This window comes from Lagopus leucura, unplaced genomic scaffold (genome assembly GCF_019238085.1).
Source record: "Lagopus leucura isolate 7727_CA_CO unplaced genomic scaffold, USGS_WTPT01 Super-Scaffold_100014, whole genome shotgun sequence".
NCBI classification, from domain to species: Eukaryota; Metazoa; Chordata; class Aves; order Galliformes; family Phasianidae; genus Lagopus; species Lagopus leucura.
Window position 1 is genome coordinate 9,080,831 of NW_024962268.1, and position 21,603 is coordinate 9,102,433.

Below are 21,603 nucleotides of genomic sequence, written 5' to 3' on the forward strand. Positions count from 1 at the left end.
GGGAAGGGAAGGGAAGGGAAGGGAAGGGAAGGGAAGGGAAGGGAAGGGAAGGGAAGGGAAGGGAAGGGAAAGGCTCTAACAAAGAAGGCTACTAGTTCTGGATCCTTCCTGGACAGTAAGAACTTCTGGGAATTCTGCCACGCAGAGGAGAATACTCTGTGAGACTCTACTGATAGCCATTTGGATTGAGCTGATGTGCTCAGAAGCTAACCATGCCAGGAGGGCTCGTTTGATAGAGACTTTTTGAGCTTGCTTCTTGTCCCAGCAGTACTGCTAGAGAGCACACCCTTCAGCTGCTAGGCTGTCCCTCTTCTGTCTGTCCATTCACCACTGAAGTTCATCTGTCTCTGCCACACAGGAGTCAGGGAGCACAGCCAAGGCTCTTTCGCTGGCTGGAGTTCAGCTCCCTACTGTGTTTCATCAATGAATGTAGCAGAATGATGGATTACTGATGTGTTGCACTGATACCTTGCCAGCAGATCAATGGCTGTCACACGGCGTTGCTATTCTGTAGAGACTTAGCTGAGAACTTTGTCAGAGAGTGGGCTGGGAATACAGCATCTGAAGTTATACAAGTGAGCACAGGTTCTGATCTAGTAGAATGATTAGTACTGAACAGATCCAGGTCTTTATTTAACAGCTTGAGAACCAAACTTTCACTCAAAGCCTGCCTTTTGTACTTGGATGCCTTAAAGATTGGGAAATCTTGGCCTTCAAATCCACATTACTGGAACTATGTCTCTTACTTCTTGTCAGCTTCAATTTGAAAATTAATGCAGGTTGGCCTGACAGTAATCAGTGTTATGATTTTCTGCTAATATTGGTGTGAAATGCAGATCATATTTATTTATGAAATTTTAAAATCTACTTTCTACTGCAAAATTCTAAGTTATTAATCTGCTGCATGAGGCCACGTGCAAGCAAATACTGCATTTTTTTGCAAGAATTATAACCCAAACGAGTTATCTGGAGGACTTCTTCCACTGTAGGTGCTAAATCAGCTTTCTTTTCTTATTTTGCAAATAATGTTTTCTGTAGCTGTACAATGAAACTGGAAGGCCTGTGCCTATTTAACAGGTTTTAGTCCTAGTCAGTCTTTTTGAGAAGAAAAAAAAGTGTTTTGTAGTTACATAATTCAATCACAATAAGGCTTTGTCACAATAGGTTCATGGTGTTAGATTTGTTACTTTGAGTGGTGGTCTGGCCTACTCAAGATCACTTCTTTAAAGATGGCCCAGATAAAGATGGCCCAGGATTTAAATGTTTAATGATATTTGATGGTGGTTTTTTTCTGTCCTCACTTTGTCAGTCAATCATTGTCAGACATTTTATATTCTATAGTACATGGAAGTCAGATGATCTGAAAATAAATGCATCTCTGCTAAGAAAGGAGACTCAATCTTATAGTATCAAGTTGTCAACTACAATTCAGAGTCCAAACTGTCAAATGAGTTACTTATTTAGGTATTGATTTGCAAATTTTTCTGAATTTCTTACGTCCACATGCATCCATACTGTTTCCAATTCTTTTTCAGGCCATGGACCTAGGAATTCTGTGAGTAAAGGATAGAATTTTGAAACACGCTGAAGAAACTGTAAGTTCATATAGCCCATTTATCCCTTACAGACAGACATTTTGAAAGGGAGAGATTTGTTTCTTTTAATGCATTTGGTGAAGCATATATACCAAAAAGGCTTTCTGAGGTGCTCTGGAGGCTTTAAACAGTAGTGAATATCTAATTACTCTGGAGCCTACATTCAAATGACTGATTTCTTGTTCTGTGAGGAGATGGAGTCTTTACCAGTTTTCAGATGATTTTTCAGACTGTTTCTGATATTTTTTCCAGTATTTACAAGTCTGGCAAAATACAGCCAATGGCACTGATATAGCACTTTAGTAATACTTATGACGAAGTCTATACACAGATAAAATGCGTATCTGTTATTCTCAATTTAGCTCTTCCTTAGGAGCTTCTATTTTCTCCCCTAGTTCCTGCTTTCAACCTAGTTCTGTTTTCTCACTTCTGTGTCAAAGTAAGCAATTTAGCAATTTGCCATGGTATTGAACTTCAAGCTGAGGATGGATTGCTATCCCACCAGGATTTCTACGATCTTTTCATTAGTAACTTTCCAAAATTTCCAAAATGCAGTCACCTTTTCTATATATGTGGTATAAATCCATTGTTCTGAACTATACACAATTTATTTTCAAGTATAATATCTTTAATGAATCAGCTTAATTAGTATTTCAGGTCACACTGAGGGGTTGTCTCAAATCAAAGTAGCAGTAGAAGTGGTTCTGAAATGAATAAATCAATATAATGAACACTGGCTAATTACTGAAAACAGATGATATTCTCTCTGGAGTTCTAGAAGAAGTCAAATATGAAATTGCTGAACTGTTAACTGCAAAATATAAATAAGTCCTATACTGAATGCTCTGATACCAGAGGATAGGAAGATAGCTAGCCAATTTTAAAATCATTTCAGGTACGATCCAAAGAAGTACAGAATATATTGATAACACTACTATGAATCTCACTAAAAATGTAATTAATTTACACATATGCACTACAGTATTATGGCAAACAACTATCACTTGTATGGATGATGATACCTCGTAACTGTCAGAATTAATAAGTTATTGGTAGCATGGATTAGCTGGTAAAAATGATAAGACTTATTTCAACTTTCAAAATGCCTTTTGTGTAGTTCCCCTCTGAAAAGCTTTTGAAGAAATTAAAGTCTTATGAACTGAGGCCTTTGTGGGCCTCTGATATATTTAAGACAGAAAGCAAAATCAGAAATAAATGTTGAGTTTCCAGAGTGGAAGGATCTTCTCAGTGGTCTTTATAAAAAAGTGTGAAGAATCTCTAGCTGTTAAACAAAATTAACTGTAATTTGAGAATAGGCTAAATACGATGATGTGCACTGACTCAAACTGTTGCAAGAAAGTTCTACAATGACTGATAACACTATCAAATGGCAAATGAACTTAAATGTCAATAAAAAGAATGTTTTATGCTAATGGAAACAATTTTAACGAGCTGTATATATCAAAAGTTCTTTGGTTAACAAATATTACTTGGAAAACATCATTTTGAGGCTGAAGTAGATGGTTCACTGAAAACTTCAGCTCAGTGTTCAGTGACAAAAAAACCCAAACAAACAAAAAAAAAGCTCTAAAAAGGGTATTTTAATTTTCAGAAGAAGAACAATGAACACCACAGAAAATATGCTGTAGAAATCAAGGATACTCTACCCCTTGAGTATTCCATGTAGTTCCAGTTATCTCCACTCATCTCCCAGCAAAAAAAAGAATGGCAAAAATAGATTGAAATAGAAAGGGTACAGAGAATAGAGAATAGCAGGAAAGGTATTAAAGGAAGGCATAGAGATGCTGGAAAAATCATAACAGGAAAATTACAAGAGAGAAAATTGTCAACTGCACTTTCAAAACAAGAAAAGGTGATACTTTTACAGATAATATGCAGTTATCTATGGATTTCAGTGCTCTGCAATACTGTGCATGTTAAAGGATTACCTGCTTTAAGAAGCCAATTACAGAAAGCACTGAAAAAAATAGTCCTTCAGGAGCTTTTAACCACAAAGATAACCAGCTCTGAATCAGTAAGTCTTTAAACTGGAACTGAAGAGTTTATTTAGTGTAGTGTCACAGTACATTTACCCTGTTCCTGCTGACTTTTGTAGGCATCCAGTTTGGGTCTCCACAGAAAATAGGGTACAAAGCTACACAGAGTTTTTGCCTCACTCAAGACAGCTCCTCTTGTACTATTTTCTTAATTTGTCTGTATCATCCTGTATATTGAGTACTCACCTTAAAATGTATATCTGTAACACAGTGCTTTTTGGTGTTGCAGTTATGCAGGTAGATTCCCTCAAGCTCTGTCTCCTTTGCATTATGAGGAACATGCCCATATAATAATGCGTGTGCCCTGAAGAGTTCACCTGTCTCTGTTCTTCAAACAGCACTGGAAAAGCTGAGGTGCGCTGATCAGCCAGTGCAGCTAAGTGAGCTGGCAGAGCTCTCCTCATGCAGCCTGCTTTGGCTATGAGCAGAGGTAGCAGGTGTAATAAGAAAGCCAGCAAAGGAAGCAAGAAAAGTCAGAATAACTATGTACTTACCAAAGGAAAAGGCTGTTGTTAATGCCCCTCAGACACTGCAGTTTCACTGACCGCTTCCATCAGCATTAGGATACGAGCTGTGATATCAACACTGAAAAAACTCTTGACGTACCCGTTCGAAACCAAATTTTGCTAAATAATAATTGAAAGGTGGTGGGTTCATCTTAAAATTGTATATACACAATTTATTTAGAACATTACTGCATTGCATTCATAGCTACTTCATACATTTTGATAGAGTTAGAAATAATCACAAAGAAACTGGTCAGATCTCTCTTAAGAGTGCCTAGGGAATCTAGTTATCTTTACTTCCATTTATGAATTCTACTACAGCTGTTTTCCAGACAGAAAATTAGCCATTGTCAGCTACGTGTATGGACACTTATCTTTATTTCATATCTTCCATCTTTTCAACTCCAAAAGTGCCTCAAGAAAATGTCTGAGCTTTTGTTTTACATTCACCTGCATAGAATTATAATGTTGCTTTTGAGAATGGCGATGGCTGAAAATGCAAAGCAAAATTTGGTAGTACTTGCTGTTAAACCACTTCAGAAAAAAAAAAAAAATGTAGACAGGTCTAGTGCTTAATTAGAGCAATAAGCCAAACTAGGGTATGCAAGCCTGAGGCATCTGTATATACTTTGGATGTGTTATGAGACAAAGGATTAATTTGGGCAAATTTTCTTTGTAATTCAGATTCCACGGACAAGCCTAACTTTTCAATTACTAGTAACATACAAGGACAGGTCCTTCCATTTACAAAGAGTTTCCTAGCATGGAATTTCTGCGTGTATACTTCAAGTGATCCAAAAAGGGAACCAGAAGAGTAGTTTCTAACATACTGGACATATTAAAACAAAGAAATGAAAAATCTCTTTTAAGCAAGCTTGCAACACTGGTTTTATGTAGGAATTAATAAATACCTATAAGCTAGCTTGGTGTCTTTCATGGTTAAATCTGCAGTGATTGAAGCTAGGGTGATGTAACTTTTAAAATGGATCTTCAGGCATGGAGAATCTCTAAACAGATATAATTCTGTTCTCTGAAAATAACTCCCAGTGTGATCAGGTGTTAGTTACTTTGTGATGTACTTCTACTTGTCAAGACTGAGGATTGAAACTGATATTAAATAGATGGGTATTTTCCATCATATTTTGTTTGTGATAGTTCTGTCAGCAGTTTCGCACCACATTTTTTCTGCCAAATTTTTCATCTACACTCTACGTATCATAGATCTGATTCCGAGTGTCAACTGTATACTCTGTGCTTGCATTTCCATTAGATCCCATGCCTTCACTTGAAAGGGAGCAGTGACCCCATTATGCAGGAATTAATATGGAGGAGTGACTAGATGAAAAAAAAATTAAATGTACGTTCACAACCTCCATATTAGATAAGAACATACTCACCCTCTACGGTGCCAAAGATTTGTCATGTGTCAAGATTACGCACTGTTCTGGGGATTAAATTGACTGGTTCCCACAAGTTCTCACTGATTTGGTCCTATGAGGAGTCTCTGTCTTGTGTTCTCTCCATGAGCTCTGATAATGGGGGCACTTCCAGAGTTTTTGTCCAGACATGGGACAAAGAACACGTGGGCTCTGGAAGAAAGGGCATGTGGAGCAAGCATCTCTTGGTGTGGGAGTGAGGATGGAAGAATGTTGGGTTAAAAATTTATCCTCTAGGACTGTGTCTGGTGTTCCAAGACATATAATCACCCATCCTTGCTTGGAAGGATTTTCTCATAGAACATAAATGTATGCAGAGCCGGAGGCAGAGTTATACAGGTTGAACCCGTAGGATCTTGTTTTCTGGCTTTATTCCTTTGTGGGCATTAGAATTTGCACTCTTACTATAGCTTCAAGATAGCCTTTGGAGACATACATTCCAAGATATTCTACTTGCTGGTAGGAGAGCTGGGGAAATTCGGTTTTAAGTCCTTCACCTCATTCATTGTTTTAAAGCTATATACAAAGCACTTCCAAAGCTTTTGTGTGGTGAGGCACTTTCAACAGAAGGGTAATTGCAGAAACACTTGCAATGAGATACTGTACACAGACCATAGAACTGTGTCTTAGATTCTCTTTACTTAAGCATTTGCTCTCCCTCAAATTATAGTAGGTTGTTTTTTTTGTTGTTGTTGGGCTTTTTGTTCCTTTTTTGGAACGATCTTGCTTTCTACATGAAAGCTTGCAAATTCATCAAAGATGCAGGTGTGTTGATTGAGAGCCTGAATAAAGACTTATATGTCTTGTATGTTAAGAACTACCTTGTGATGATGCACGTGAAGGAAAAAAAGAAGAGCCATTAAAATGTGCTTTTAAAAATTACACCATAAATTCACCTTCTGTTGATTTATTCCTTCAGAATACAAGCTAATGCAATTCCCACTCTGAATATTTTTGAAGAGCAAGGAATATGGACAAGAACCACTTTTTTTTTTTCTTCCTAATTATGGTTTTATTTAATGCATTCCTTGGAGATGTTCCCATCAGCTAATCTAACTGCATATGCATTTGCAGTCCAGCCCCGATAAGAGAATGATGAAATCAGAAAAAATACCCAAAATAAAATTTTGACTCAGCTTTTCCAAAAACATTTTGGAAGACATTTTTTCCTCACTGGGATCTTCTATTTTTTGCCTGAATAATTCTCTCTCAAAGTTGCTTGACCGATAAAGAAAATGTATTACTAAATGTAAAATACTATTTTTCTTCAGCTTTTTCAGATTTAAAGCACTTCTAGAGACAGTTCTGTCCCAAAATCCTGAAACTGAATGACAGCTCTGGGCAAAAACTAACTCAAGACAATCATAGCCAAACAATTTCAGGAAGAAATGAGTAATTGCAGACAATTTTTTTAATGGAAAAGCTGGCATAATTTCTGGCTTTGTCTGCATTTAAATCTGATGTCCTAACTGACACAGCATAAACCCTCAAACAGGCAGAAGTATCATTAAAGAAAATGTGTTTTTGGCATCCAAGCTTTTCATTCAAAAAACAGGAGCAGTTTATGTCAAGGAGTGGTCTGTGATGCCAGTAGACTGCAAGAGACCACCAGCGTAATTACACAGTGGGGAAGCTTTGCTTTAAAAAAGAAAAGAGACTGAGGCAAACAGCACATGTTTATAATACCTCATACCTAAAGCTGCTGCACATGTTAAGGCAGATTTTACATTCTCCATTTCTTCAGTGTAACTTAGCAGCTTTTTCATTTAAAAAATATTAGACAGGTTCCACTTTTTGCTTTTTGTGAATGTTTTCTGAAGCACTCTGTGAAAAAATCTGTACTTAAAGATGCCCACATTTTAAAATTTCTAAAGTAAAAGTCTTGAATTTTTATTTTTTTTTTTAATGCGAAAACCTCCACCATTTCCCAAGATCACTCTGTATTTAGCAGTGTGCTCATGTTTGGTGTTGAGGAGATAGGGACAGGATGTGTTGAATTATTGCTGTTATCATAAGACGACACATTCTTCATGTCCTTTTCAGGTGGTCTTACACTTCATAAGAAAGTTATTTCAATTTGGAGCCTGGTCTGGGAGACCTTAATGCCAACTTGCATTATTTTTCTGTATGGGAAGTTCAGTCAGTGAACAAATTGTGATCACTCTAAGAAATTGAATATTTATAAACCTACTTGTTTGAATATTGTCTTTAAACCTTATCTATATGTATCACCAATAGGCATTGATGTTGGAGGCCACAGCACGTTGGGTAGACAGCGTGGTGTGACTTCACACTGATGGGCACCTAAAAGTATACCATGCTTCTCTCTCACTTCCCTACCGCAAAGGAAGAGAGGAAGAAAGTACGATGGAAAATAAAGCTTCATGGATTGAGATAAGGCCAATTTGATTAAAGGAGGAAAAAAGAGAATAAAAAAAACACTAGCAAGCAAAGGCCTCATTACATTGAAGCAGAGAGAGAAAGCAATTATTCTCTATTTCCCATTAGCAGATGATATTCAGCTGCGTCTTGGGAAGCAGTGCATGTTGCTTTAATAACTAGAGCCCTTTTCCCCACTTTTATTGCTCAGTGTGGCACTGCACAGTGTGGGATATCCCCTTGGAGAGGGTCAGCTGCCCTGTTTGTGTCCCTTATCCACCTCCTGCCCCCCCATACTCTGGTTTTGAGGGTTGGAGAGAGCCTTGGTGCACCACTCAGCCACTGTCTGTCAGTGTGATGTCAGCACTGCTCCAGCAAGTGCTGTGTGGGCTGCTCTGGGAAAGTACACGTGGTAAAATAGAAGTAGCTTACCTCAGGCTTCAAACAATTTAATGACAGAATGAGAATGAAATTTGTTTCCTTTCACCTCTAGGTCAGTGTGCTAATGCACTGAATGACAGATTATTAATGAAAGTTATTTTTAAGTAGGAACCTAAACCCATATATTTTGCCTTAACTGTGATCTCAGATTTTCAGTTCTGCTTTAAAATGCCTGGACTGAAAGTGCAACAAAGTACCTAAACCTAACACTGATCAAACCAAGAAATGCCATGCTCTCTGCCATAAACCAAAGAGTGATACAGTAGGCCTGGCAGAATGATGGAAGAAGAACATTTGATTCTGATCTCTTCTCTGCATTTTCACATTGTGTTTTATAAGCTGCTGATTAATCCACAAAGCAGCCTAGAAGGATCCTGCCATGACCATTCTAGACTAAGCTGTTAGGTGTATCATTCTTTTATTGTGACATAATTTATGATAAATGTTATCAAAACCTACAGCTGACTGGGTATTTTAACCTTCTCAAAAAAAGGACTTTTAGTTATAAGAGTACATTCAAACACACGGCACATATTGAGTATTGAGTTCCTACCTTTCTTCTTGCTTAAGAGATAAGTTTATATGGATACAACTCAAGGTTATTGCCCTATACTTTGTACTGGAAAATTGTTCAGAATTTTTATCAAGGAAAACGGAATCTGCTTCCCAACAGGACTAAGTATGCTATTTATTGGGGAGATAAACATACTATCTCTGGAACTGTTATAGAATTTGGTGCACAGGTGGAATTGCTAAGTAAATTAACTGACTTTTGTGCATTTTGAGGTTCAGTGATTCCTACTGGGTTAGGCAGTAAAGGAACTTTCTGTCTCACTAACTTACTGTCTTTATGAAGAATTTACTGTAGTGTTACCAGTACTCTGGGAAAAAAAAAAAAAGATATCACATAAAATGCTGCACTGAATCGTATTTCTCTTAATTTCCATTCCAAGTTAACATGCAGGTAGATATACTCTATAATTATGCCAGTACTAAGCAAGCAGAATCTGGTCTGTTGAATTGTCATTTGTAATGTGCACTGTTACAAAAATTTTCAACTGCTTGGGCTAGCACAGAAGAATTATCAACCCAGGAAATGGTGCTAGCTAAACTAGGCAGTATGGATGATGGTACTTCACTTCAGTTTCCTTAAAAATTGGACAATCGTGCATTTTCTAATATTTGAAATTTCTCCTCAGCAAATGTCATTTCTAGATGTTCTCAGAATCTGAATCTTCACACTTGAAAACGCACCTGTCTACTGGAGGTCCCAGCACTTGCACCAGCAGGGGTGGCACAATTTAGGGCTGTTTACCACAAATTCTGTGAGTTTGGGTCTAGATGTCACTGTAGGTGTGGGGCCGGGTTTTCTTGATGGTAAGGCCTCTACAGCACCATATGCAAGAAATGGAACCAGAAGGTTGACTTGTAAGAATTGCTTTGTAAGAATGAATGACAATCAATACATGTTTTTGCAGGTCTTAGAGCACAATTAGGCAGCAAGATGATTACCACAAACACTTCTATTTTTTCTTGGAAATGTCAGCAGTTAAAAGGACTAATCATAGGTGCTATGTTAGTCACTGGCATACTGACATTTCTGAAACATGCTCACTTAAAATGTGATAATGGCTTTCTTCAAGCTTCATAAAAGGCACTTAAGAATTCTGTAAACTAAAGCTTGTCACAGCCTATATTCTCCACACTGTAAAAGTACCCGAGTGAGCATGCTGGTATGCAACAACTCTTATTTTTCCTGGGGTAAAGTTTAGATGTTGGACTTGACTGGAATCAGCTTTCCAGTCTGTGGTCAGATACCACAGTGATAATGTTGTCTAAGCAACTGGAAAGAGGGTTTTCTAGTATAGCATGGCTCATGTTTTTAACCATAAAATTGCTGTTAAATTCAAACTGCTTTTGAATGGTCCTTGCTCCTGCTCTTTAGATTGAACCGAAAGCATACCAGGTGCTGTGCACCTAAAATTATGACAGAGGTGTGCTTGTGCGAGTGCTTCCACTGTGGTCCTATTTCACCATCAGTGACACAGTGAAAAAGACAAAAACATTAGGGAGACTGCAGTTAACAGAGAAAAACAGGCATTTCTAATGCATGATTCACTTCTTCTTAAGGAATGTGTCTAAAATACGTCAGATAAATTGTGCCAATTAAAAAAAAAAAAAAAAAAGGCATCCCAACCACTGACTACTAAAGAAGCTTGCAAAATTGGAGATAGATATCTACACTGTAGACACCAGAAGTTAGGGAAGATGACTGTGAGGCTAATGTCTGCAGATTCATCATGAAAACAGTGTGCTAAGGGAAAACTCAGGAATGAAATTTTCAATGGCACTGTGAAAATGGGTTTTATCAAAGGCCTGAACTACGCAAACATGTAACAAAACCAAAGTTTTGTGTTTTAATATTCGTGGATATTCTAATAAATACCATACAGTGACAACAGTTTTCCTTGTAAAAAATGCCTTATTTCAATATATGATTACTGTTGCTCTTCTTGGTCTACAAAGACCCAGGAACTCTTTATATTGACACAATTCTACATATCCTCATCTGCTTATAATGTTTCAGCTATCTTGGCCTAGCTGAAGGATTCCAATTCTTTACAGTAGACAAAAAAAGCAATGGTTTCCTTGCACAGCACAGCATTGTGGTACATTGACTTCATTTGAAAACCTTGTCAAAAACCATTTGCAAATTAATAAACTTCAACACTTAAAAGCACGACACAAATATGAAATTAAAAAAGATGTGGCAAAACATTCTGTTAATAAAGGAACTTATCATAATAATGGATGGGTGGGTTTCATCTCATCTTCAGAAGTCTTCAGTGAAGCTGTTATAAAGACCAGAGTTTTTGTAGCAAATGAAGAAAAAATAAAAGCATGCAGAGAGTTATTCTTCTAAATCTAAGAGAAACTGCTAAAATAAGCAAGATTTATTGCACTTTATAAGTGTCTGTTTCTTTCCATTCATTCTACGGGAGTCCAGATGACTGTTCTGATGTAGGTGGCTGTGCTGTAACATTTATATTTGGGGAAAACAATCTTGCTCCACGTTTTTCAAAGGATAGCTAAGAATTAGGGACCAAATAAGGAATAGGATCTGTTTCTCATATAATCATGGAGTTATTCCAAAGTAATGTAAATCTTTTCCTCTTAGCTTAGCAAATAAGAAGGCAGAATATTTTAAAAAATGAAATTGAAAAAAATGTATCAGGTCGGTTTTGTCAGATGCTGGTTCCCAGGGCTAAACAGAGGACAAGATTCAATGTATTTTAAATTAAATATTTCATTAACATTGCACATGTATATTATGTAATGTGGGTGCACTTATGTGTCAGAGAGAATGGTTAAGTAAAGAGCTGGCTTTCCCACACTGATGTGTGAGAAGAGAACTGTGGAATAGCTTTTCTATTCTGCTCTGTGGGCATTAAAATAAAGAAAACTGTCTCCAGGAACATTCCTAAGGTAAAAGGTTACGTCTAGAGTAGCCAGAACTGTTCCTCACTGCTGAAACTTCAGCTGCAGGCAAAGGGCATGTATTGAGACTGGGTTTGGTGGCTTCCCTTTCTTTCTCACTGTTTATGAGAAATTATGTGTAGCTCATAACAGAATCCAAACTGTTACAGTAGATAGTAGGGGACCCTTCATAAATCTTAACCCCAAAGTGGTTAAGAACAATGTTGTTTAATAAGAGGGTAGACATTAAGATTTTCTAGAAAAAACCTTTTCTCGCCCCAACAACATCAAGGAAAATCATGGCACTGCATTTCAACTTATTTATTTATTTATTTCCCTTTTCAATGTAGCCATTGGCAACCTTGTTAAACAATCACAATTCTCATCTACCTCCTACAGAACTTAATTTAGAAGCAAAAATACCCAAACAAACACAGTAGAAACTAGTAACATATACAATATTATGTAATATATATAACATAACATTATATATCATATAATATATAATATACTATAATATATAATATAAATTATATTTATGTATATTATATATATAATAACATATATTGTTATTATATGAGATAATATATATTATATAACATATATAACACATGACATGCCTCTGTGAAGAGATTTACTGTTTAGCATAATTCAACAAGTTTGAAGCAGCACATTGCCAAGATGGAGAGGTTTTTGCTGTGAAGGAGGTGGTAACTGTAGGTTCTACTCCCTCTCCCCCATTTTATAATCTAAAAAGGATCACAGTGTGCTCCAGCCCCACACCACAGATTTTTCCCAGCATAAGCCCTCTAATTCAAGAGAAAGTAGAATGTATGTAACGACTGTCATGAACAAGTTATACACTATTTTGTCGCTCTGAATTTTAAGTCATTAACATACATATACATTAAATTAACTTTCCCTTTCTTTCTTCCTTCCAAGGGAAGACCTGAAACCGCCTTATAAGCAAGGTAGCAGTAAGTCTCAGGTTGCACTTGATCTTCTGTTCTGTGAAGAATGAAGAAACTGGATGAGCTATTAAAAGATAAAGTATTAGGAGACAGCAAAGCTCTTCTCCATGTAGAAGACTATACGGTATTAATTTTGACTTATTTTAATGGCTTAAAAAGCTTCGTGCTGTGCTACGTTTTATAGAGTATAGCTTGCCCTTTCTCATAATGATAGGACAAGAGATTGGTTTTAAACTGAGACAGGGGAGATTTAAGTTAGATATTAGGAGGAAGTTTTTCATGCAGAGGGTGGTGACACACTGGAACAGGATGCTCAAGGAGGCTGTGGATGCCCCATCCCTGGAGGCATTCAAGGCCAGGCTGGATGTGGCTCTGGGCAGCCTGGTCTGGTGGTTGGCAACCCTGCACACAGCAGGGGGGTTGAAACTAGATGATCATTGTGGCCCCTTTCAACCCAAGATATTCTATGATTCTATGATTCTATGACCTGAGTTGTAAATCTGTCTCATCCTTTTCCACTTTTCCCTACTCTCCCTCCTTGCTCTAAAACATGGAGTCTCTTTTTGTGCTTAGCACAGCTAGAGAGACAGCTGTGCAGTGCACAAGGATGCTCCAGATATGCTTATGTAAGAAGCAGACTGTCAAAGGTCATGGAAATCATCCCTTTGGCTAAATCACTAGTGAAAACATACTAGACAGATAGAAAGATAATCAAAACTTAAATGAGCCACAGGAGAAAATTACGTGTTTTGGCCATAAAACTCCACAGTTTATCATTCCCACTAGTTTTTCTAAACTTCGTGGATAATTAGTCCCTGCATTGCTCTAGTTCTTACTTGCCAAAACAGCTTTCTTAAAATATTTTCATAAAGAGAAGGAATGTCATAAGGGTTTGAACATTAGTTTCACAGGTAATTATCACTGGGAGGAAAGGTTACTTGGTTTTCTGTTGTGGTTAGGTGATGCAATAGTTTTTATTTTTATCATTCTGCATCACTTTTTGTAAAAGATTCATTTTAAGTTCTCAAAAACTGCAATAACTGTTTTGGAATTCCAATCAAGAGGATTTACTTTAGTAGAGACTTACATTTTGTATTCCGGTTTTGACAAATATATATTCCTTATTTGAGTGTTACAAGAACACAGTGAAAACTTCAACAGACAACTTTGCTTCAAAATGCCATTCACATGCCTCTGGAAAGGCTTTGAATACAGATTGGAGTCTATGTCACTGAATTATAGACCAAAGATTTTGAGGAACCTTAGTCTTACATCTGCTGAGTTGCTTATGATAAATTAGGGAGGGTGACATCTATGCTGCTTCTATCTATGGGGATATGAAACAACACAATGTTATTACAACATTAAATAAAATAAGTCATAACTATTCCTTTGGAAATGAATTTTAAAGCTCTGAACTGTTCCTTATGTTCTATCTTACTCTTGTAATTTGTACATTACATTATATACAATTCTTACATTTGTAAGAATTCTTTATAATAGAAGTGGCCAATTCCACCTATATCTGGGCTGAAACTTCTCATAACCTTTGTCAGTATGAACACTTCTAGCATATCGATTTCTTGCACTAACATGTGTTTTCCAAATGTTCTTTGTCAGTATATGTCAATGAGATATCTTAGAAATTCAGGTCTCCTCAACTCTTCGCTGGCTTCAGATTTGCCTATAATATTACTTGCCACTGGCATAAAACTTAAAGAGAGGATTAGAATTGAACCTTTGTAGCAGGTCTTTAACCCCTTCTTTGCATCTGCTCACAATGGGAAGCTTAAATGTAAAAAAGTAAAAAGATCTCAGGCCTCAGGAAGAGGTCATTAATGCTTATTTTCATTTTCTGCCAACAAATTCAACTCAGGGAATAGAACAATTTATCTCTCCTTGTGCAGCTCTCACCTTGTTATGGCAAACTGAGCTATTCCTTGAAAAATCAAAGGAAGCTGCGCAGATAGAGATTATGTACAATTAGAAATAATAAGCATCCTGGAAATTCTGAGAGTTCCTATTCCATTACTACTTTACACTACTCATACTGTTTTTAACAATAATTCTTGAAGTAGGCACAGGAAATTGTGACTGAATCAAAACTTTTAACCACATATTTCTTTGCTGTTCATATCTCATTGCTTTCTACGCATAACTTCTTTCAAGCAAATTTTCTTAGTAGACAATAGGCTGAGGAATACCTCTCTCCTTTTCTTTGGAAGAAAGTACAGATTCTGACATCAGCACTTAATATGAAATTCTCATGTGGAATTTTTTCAATCCCATCAGTCCTTCAAAAATTATGAGCTGAGTTTGAGGCTGGTTTCTGCCACAGTCCACAGTTTTTAATAATGATAACCAGATAATATTTGTGCTATTCATTCTTATTTTGTTGCCTAAAGGAGCATGACTCCCTCTAAAAACAACTACTCAAGTAAAACGGATGGCACCTTCTGCTTTCAGGTGATTTTAGATAATGGGGGATTTAAAACAAATACTTGAGGGAGGGGAAATACTAAAGAAAAATGAAGAGAGTGACATAAGGGTTTAGGAAATTAATGGAAAAAATATAAAATTCAGCAAGATTCCACTACTGTGAGTTAAGGGTATTTTTCTCACTAATTCTCACTCTTTCTGCCTAATTGGCAGTCAGTTACACGTGGTGTTCCTTAGAAAGCAATACTGAGGTGATGTTGCTTAACAGCTTAATACGTGACTTGAATATTGGGAGTTTGCAGATAATACTGAAACTGGGAGAGCAACTGATACATGAAGGGCAGGGCTACTGAGCATAAATAGCCTGGAGAGTTGGAATGAGAGTAATCCTGCCCCTGTACCCAGCATTGGTGAGGCCTCACCTTGAGTACTGTGTTCAGTTCTGTGCCCTTCAATATAGCAAGGACATTGAGATGCTGGTGCAGGTCCAAAGAAGGGCAATAAGGCTTGTGAAGGGCTTGGAGCTGCCCTATGAGGAGAGACTGAAGGAACTTGGTCTCTCTAGTCTGGGGAAGAGGAGGCTGAGGGGAGATCTTATTGCTCTCTTCCAGTATCTGAAAGGTGACTGCAGAGAGAGTGGAGTTGGTCTCTTCTCGCTGGTGACAGGTGACAGGACAAGGAGAAATGGCTTCAAGTTGCACCAGGGTAAGCTTAGATTGGATATCAGGAAAAACTTTACAGAAAGGCTTGTTAAGAACTGGAATAGGCTCCCCAGGGAGGTGGTTGAGTCACCATCCCTGGATGTGTTTCAAAATGTGGTTCTTAGTGGAGAGCTAGGGTAGTATGGTCAGGTCTTGGTTGGACTTGCTGATCTTGAAGGTCATTTTCAACCTGAGCAATTCTATGATTCTGTGATTTCTATGATTCAATAGAAAAAATGTGAGTCCGTCACCTGGGCAGAGTAAGTGCATGTGACTGTACTGGCCAGGGACTGACTGACTGGGCAGCAGCTCTCTGCAAAAGATACCAGGTTTCTAGTACATAAGCCAAATGTATATGGCAATCATGACAGCTAACCAGGTACTGTGCTGCATAAGCATGAGTGCAGCCAGCAAATTGGTGGAAAAAATTATTTCCATCTAATTTGCACTCCTTATCTGATGTACTTGGTTGCTGGTAAAACACATGCAGACAAAGTGAAGGGAGCCTGTCAGAGGACCAAGAGGATGCTTAAGAGGTGTGGCATGAGGCAGCTACAGGAGCTGTGGTTGTTTAGTCTGGAGAAAAGAAAAAAATCCAGCAGTAATCTTCCTGAATCTATAGGGAAGTTAGATGGAAGACAAAGGCAAGCTCTAATCAAGGTCGCATAGCAAAAATAGCAGGAGGCAAATTGTAGCAGCCTACAGCAAGGGAAATTCCTACTGAATACAAAGGAAAATAATGTTTCACCATGAGGGTAGTAAGGCACCAGGATATTGTCTTACCTTGTAACTAATCCTACAGAATTTTGAACTAGGTCTTCAGAGATCCTTGCCAACCCGAGCTTTTCACTGCATCTATAATCTCCGTGGCAGCTTGAAAGCATTACCCTCTGTCTCATGCCATGATGGAGCAGATTCAGCAGCAGGTTTATTCGCTTGGAGTAGAAGTCAGCAATGTTTGTTATGAACAAGAACTTGGACTTTCACTTCCCTTCACTGCCCAGCATCATCTTCTGCTCCCCTTGGCTTTGGGTTTACTGGGATTCAGCTTACTGATTGACCTCATTTTGCTTACCCATTGTTTTCTACTTTTGCCCTGTTACCACTCATGTCTTTTGCCATTTGCATATCTTTCTGGTTACCTCAGCCATGGCTAAATGAACCATTTTACATGTGAATGCATGCAGTGGAAAAGAAGGTAGCACACTGCTTGCAAACTGGGGTACCTGCTGCAGTCTCTTAGGCCGAGGCCTTACCTCATGTAATTAGCTTGTTGCTCTAATACAGGCTGATGTGTACAGGCCTGTGCTACCACCAGAAATGCACTCAGTCATGTGCTAGCAGGGCTCCAAAACAAAAGACGCTCTGAATAATGGCTCCTGTGTGTGGAAATTTGTTAAACAGCCAAATTATCTTTACTTTCCCTCTGATTTATGGCTGAACCTTAAGGCATGCTTTCTTCTTCTTCTTTTTTTTTTTTTGTTTCTTTTTTTCCTGCACTTTAATAGGATATTAAATATATTCCTATGTCTGAGATTTCTTTCAATAACAAAAGAAACTTCATATACATAGATCCATTTTTAATATGTTAATTACTAAACAAACTCCCCACAGAAGCCTTAAAGAACTAAAGGCCAAATTCTTTGTTTTCTGTAGCCTTTAGATTTCCACAATAAAATGCATGATTGAGATGTTCTATTATACTGATCTATAAAAACTTAAAAAAATAAAAAAATCCAGGCTTTTTGCAACTCAACATAAGAAGTTCAGACTGGGGTGAAAATGAACTGAAACGAAGAGCTCACAACAACATGCATTCAGAACTGCAGAAACACATCTGCACCCACATGCCTTAACTAGCTGCTGCATGACTTAGAAATTATTCCTTGCAAAGCAAGTTCAGACAAAAAAAATGGAAATGTTTAGTCTATGCCAGCTTTGTATAGTGCTCATTCCACAAAGTGACTTTACTGTGCTATACTGTACAGTCCTTTTAAGGGCCTAACTCCAGAGAATTCTTATACTGTGTTGCAATAATTCTTTTCTGCAGTAGATATTGTTGCTCCTAATGTACAAGAAGCATCCCTAGTGCTGGGCTTTGTGTGGTAAAAACATTGTTGTCAGAAGAAATATTATTCAGAATATATGGAAGACAATGCCTTTAAAACTTGGCCATTTTCATAGAGGGAATCTGTCTAAAAGGGATGGTAGAAGCCTACTTCCATAATTTTTTAACATTAGAAAATACAAATTTTGCCTCTGGCAATTTATATACAGGGGTCTAGTGTCTTCTTTGTTATAGAAGGATATTTTAGGCACTGGTGCAAACCTGGCTGCTGGGACACTGATGCCTTCCCTGAGCAGGTAGATTCTGAAGGCTAGGCAAGGTTACATAAGACACCTAAAATGAACAGTGTTCACCCGTGCACATGTGGTACAGAGAGTTTGCATGGGAAGCAATTATAATTCCTTTAGAACCATGGGACATGGGGCCTCACAACGCTGTTTAACTTTAAACATGTGAATAAAGGAGGCTGTAAAATCTTGTTTGTAAAGTCTGCTTTATTTTCTATAGCAAACAATATCTAAGATAAATTTAGTTTTTGTTGTTGTTGTTATTTGTTTGTTTGTTTTAATTGGGTTTGGAAACAAATAATGTATTTAACCTATTTTGTTTGTGACTGGTCATGCCTATGATCTTACCTGGAATTTACTCTATACAGGGTATAAAAGTTATGTCAGAGTTGTTCTTGGTAATTCCATATTCAGGCTGTTGTGACTGCTTGCACAGTTTTATCTCCATTGCATTCTGTAATTCAATATGTAATGCACTAATTTAAAACATACTTTTTTTTGTGACTATATTGTCATATAAATTTATTGTTCTAGTGAATATTCATGACAGGGAATTCATTTACACTAAAGCTCCTGGAACAAAGCACAACAAGGAGGCAAATGTCATATCAGTGATATCATTTAATAGCTCTGATTAATATGTATAGTGGTTTTTGTTGTTTTGTTGTTGGTGATTTTGTCCTTGTATATGTTTTGTGTATATTTACTTATCTCCTAAACAAGTTGTATGAATAGATGGAACCACTATATATCTGCTTAAAAACTGCTGTTCTTAGAAGACTGGGAAAGTAAGGAAAATTCATGTTTTTACAGGTCATGAAAATAATCTCAATAGCAGTAGGAAGTCAGCAGATTAGCAGTGGTATAGAAAACATCCATAAAGACTTTCCACAATAAGCCAAGTATAGGAAAGAACACAAGGCTGTATTAAATCTTAACCTTAGAGTATTTTTGGAAGCAAAGCTTTGCATATCATTAGTAGTATATCATATTCATTGTTTTGTCCTTACTGGGGAAAAAATTTACTGCTAATTCTTCAATACTAAAATTATCCCTGTGTGTTGGCCTAATGCTGCATTTATATTCTACAGCTTAAGCAGTTAGTTTGGTTCATCATAAAGAAAGGGAATTTGTGCTTCCATGTCATAAGACAGAAATTAGGATTATATGTCTTAACGTTGTATGTACAACCTGCCCCTGCCAACAACAATCTCCATTTCCAAACCCAGAACCAATAACGCAGGTTAAATCTGATTGAAAAGCCATTGTGTTTGTATTTTAATTAATAGTTTAGAGGAACAAATTATTATCTCTTCCTAAATGCTGAACAATTCCTCTCCCCATAACACAGCCCATAGTGTTAAGCAGCAGCAGACTTAATAGAGAAAGGAAGTAACATTTGCAATAGCCAAAAAGTTTGCCTCTTACATCATAGCAATTACAGTCCATATCCTGCCATGTTACATATCATTCAAAAATGCCAGGCTGCACCTCAGCCTTTGATATCAGGAAGTATATATAGGAAGTATCAATGCATATATATGTGTGTGCATGTACAGGAAGAATTTTTTTTCTTTTAATAGCTCCTACTGCTGTAAGTAAAGAAAACAATTAAATATCAAATAATAAAAAGGATGTGCATTAGATGCACAGGTCACATTCTTGTCTCTTGCACAGGTCATCATCTCATTTTGCAAAGGTCATCTTGTCTCTACTTCCAGTAATTGCAAAGGACACTGAAAGAAATGGAAGGATTCAAGCTTTATAGTTTGCTTTATTGCTGGTACCACCACTGCTATTTTATTTTATTTTATTTTATTTTATTTTATTTTATGTTATGTTATGTTATGTTATGTTATGTTATGTTATGTTATTTTATGTTATTTTATGTTATTTTATGTTATTTTATGTTATTTTAGTATTTATTATAAAAGAATGACCTATATGGCAACAGGCTTGCAGTCATCAGATGGGTTTCAGCCCTCTCGAATGGAAAGAAGATCCCTGGGGAAAAGCTAGCACTCATTGGCAGGACTTTAAACTAGGTTTGTAGGGGAAGGATGGTAATAAAGAACCGGCCCATTATTATTTGTGAGATAGTATAGCTGAGTTAGAGGGACAGGGCATTAGTGGGGGCCCTCAACCTGCTGCCCTCAGATGTGCTTTAACACTGCAGCACACTTGGAATCTTTCAACAACAAACTAGGGACCAGTGAGGCAGTCAGAGAAGGAAACTGGGAAACCCAAGGGAATCACTTCAGAGGAATCAAGGAGTTATTCTCCAAGAAGGCAAAGAAGGCCAGCTGTCCAGTTGAAATGCCTCTACACCAGTGAACACAGCTATGGAAACAAGTAGGAAGAGTTGGAAGCTATCACGCTACTGGAAAACCATGATGTAGTTGCTGTTAATGAAACCTGGTGGGATGATTCCCATGAATGGAGTGTGACTAATCAATAGCTACAAGCTATTTAGTAGGGACATACAAGGAAGGAGGGAGGAGGAAGCACTGCCCCCTACATCGAGCAAGGAGTAGAATGTGAAGAGCTGTACCTGAGGAAGTAGAAAGTGGACGGGTGAGAGAGACCAAGGCAATAAAGAGAGTCTTGTGATTGGTGTCTACTGGAGGCCATCTGATCAAGCAGAACCTGTTAATGAAGCCTTCTTCCTTCAGCTATGATCACAGGCCCTTGCCCTGAAGGGGAACTTCAATCAGCATATGCTGGAAAAGTAGCACTGTGAGCTGCAGGCAATCAAGGGGGCTCCTGGAATCCATTGAGGATAACTTCTTCAGCCAAATAAGCTCACCAAGGGGGATGAAATACTGCACCAGTTGCTCATCAACACAAGTGATACTGTGATTGGAGATTGCCTGGACTGCAGTGACAATGGAGTGGCGGAGTTCACACACCTGAGGGATATCAAACAGATGAAGAGTAAAATTAAGATGCTAAATTTTAGGAAAGTCATCTTCCAACTCTTCAGGGAGTTAGTCAACAAAACCCTCTGGAAAACTGCCCTTAAGGACAAGGGAGTGAAGCAGAGCTGGTAGATCTTAGTGCACAAGAGCTTTCCACACCCAGTATAGGAAGTTTGGAAAGGAAGGCAAGAGACTTGCATGGCTGAACCATGACCTACTGGTCAAACTAGAGGGCAAGAAGAAAATGCATAGGCATTGGAAGAAGGGGCAGGTTCTCTGGGCAGAGTATAGGGAAGCTATTAGGCTGTGTAGGAAGGGAATTAGGGAG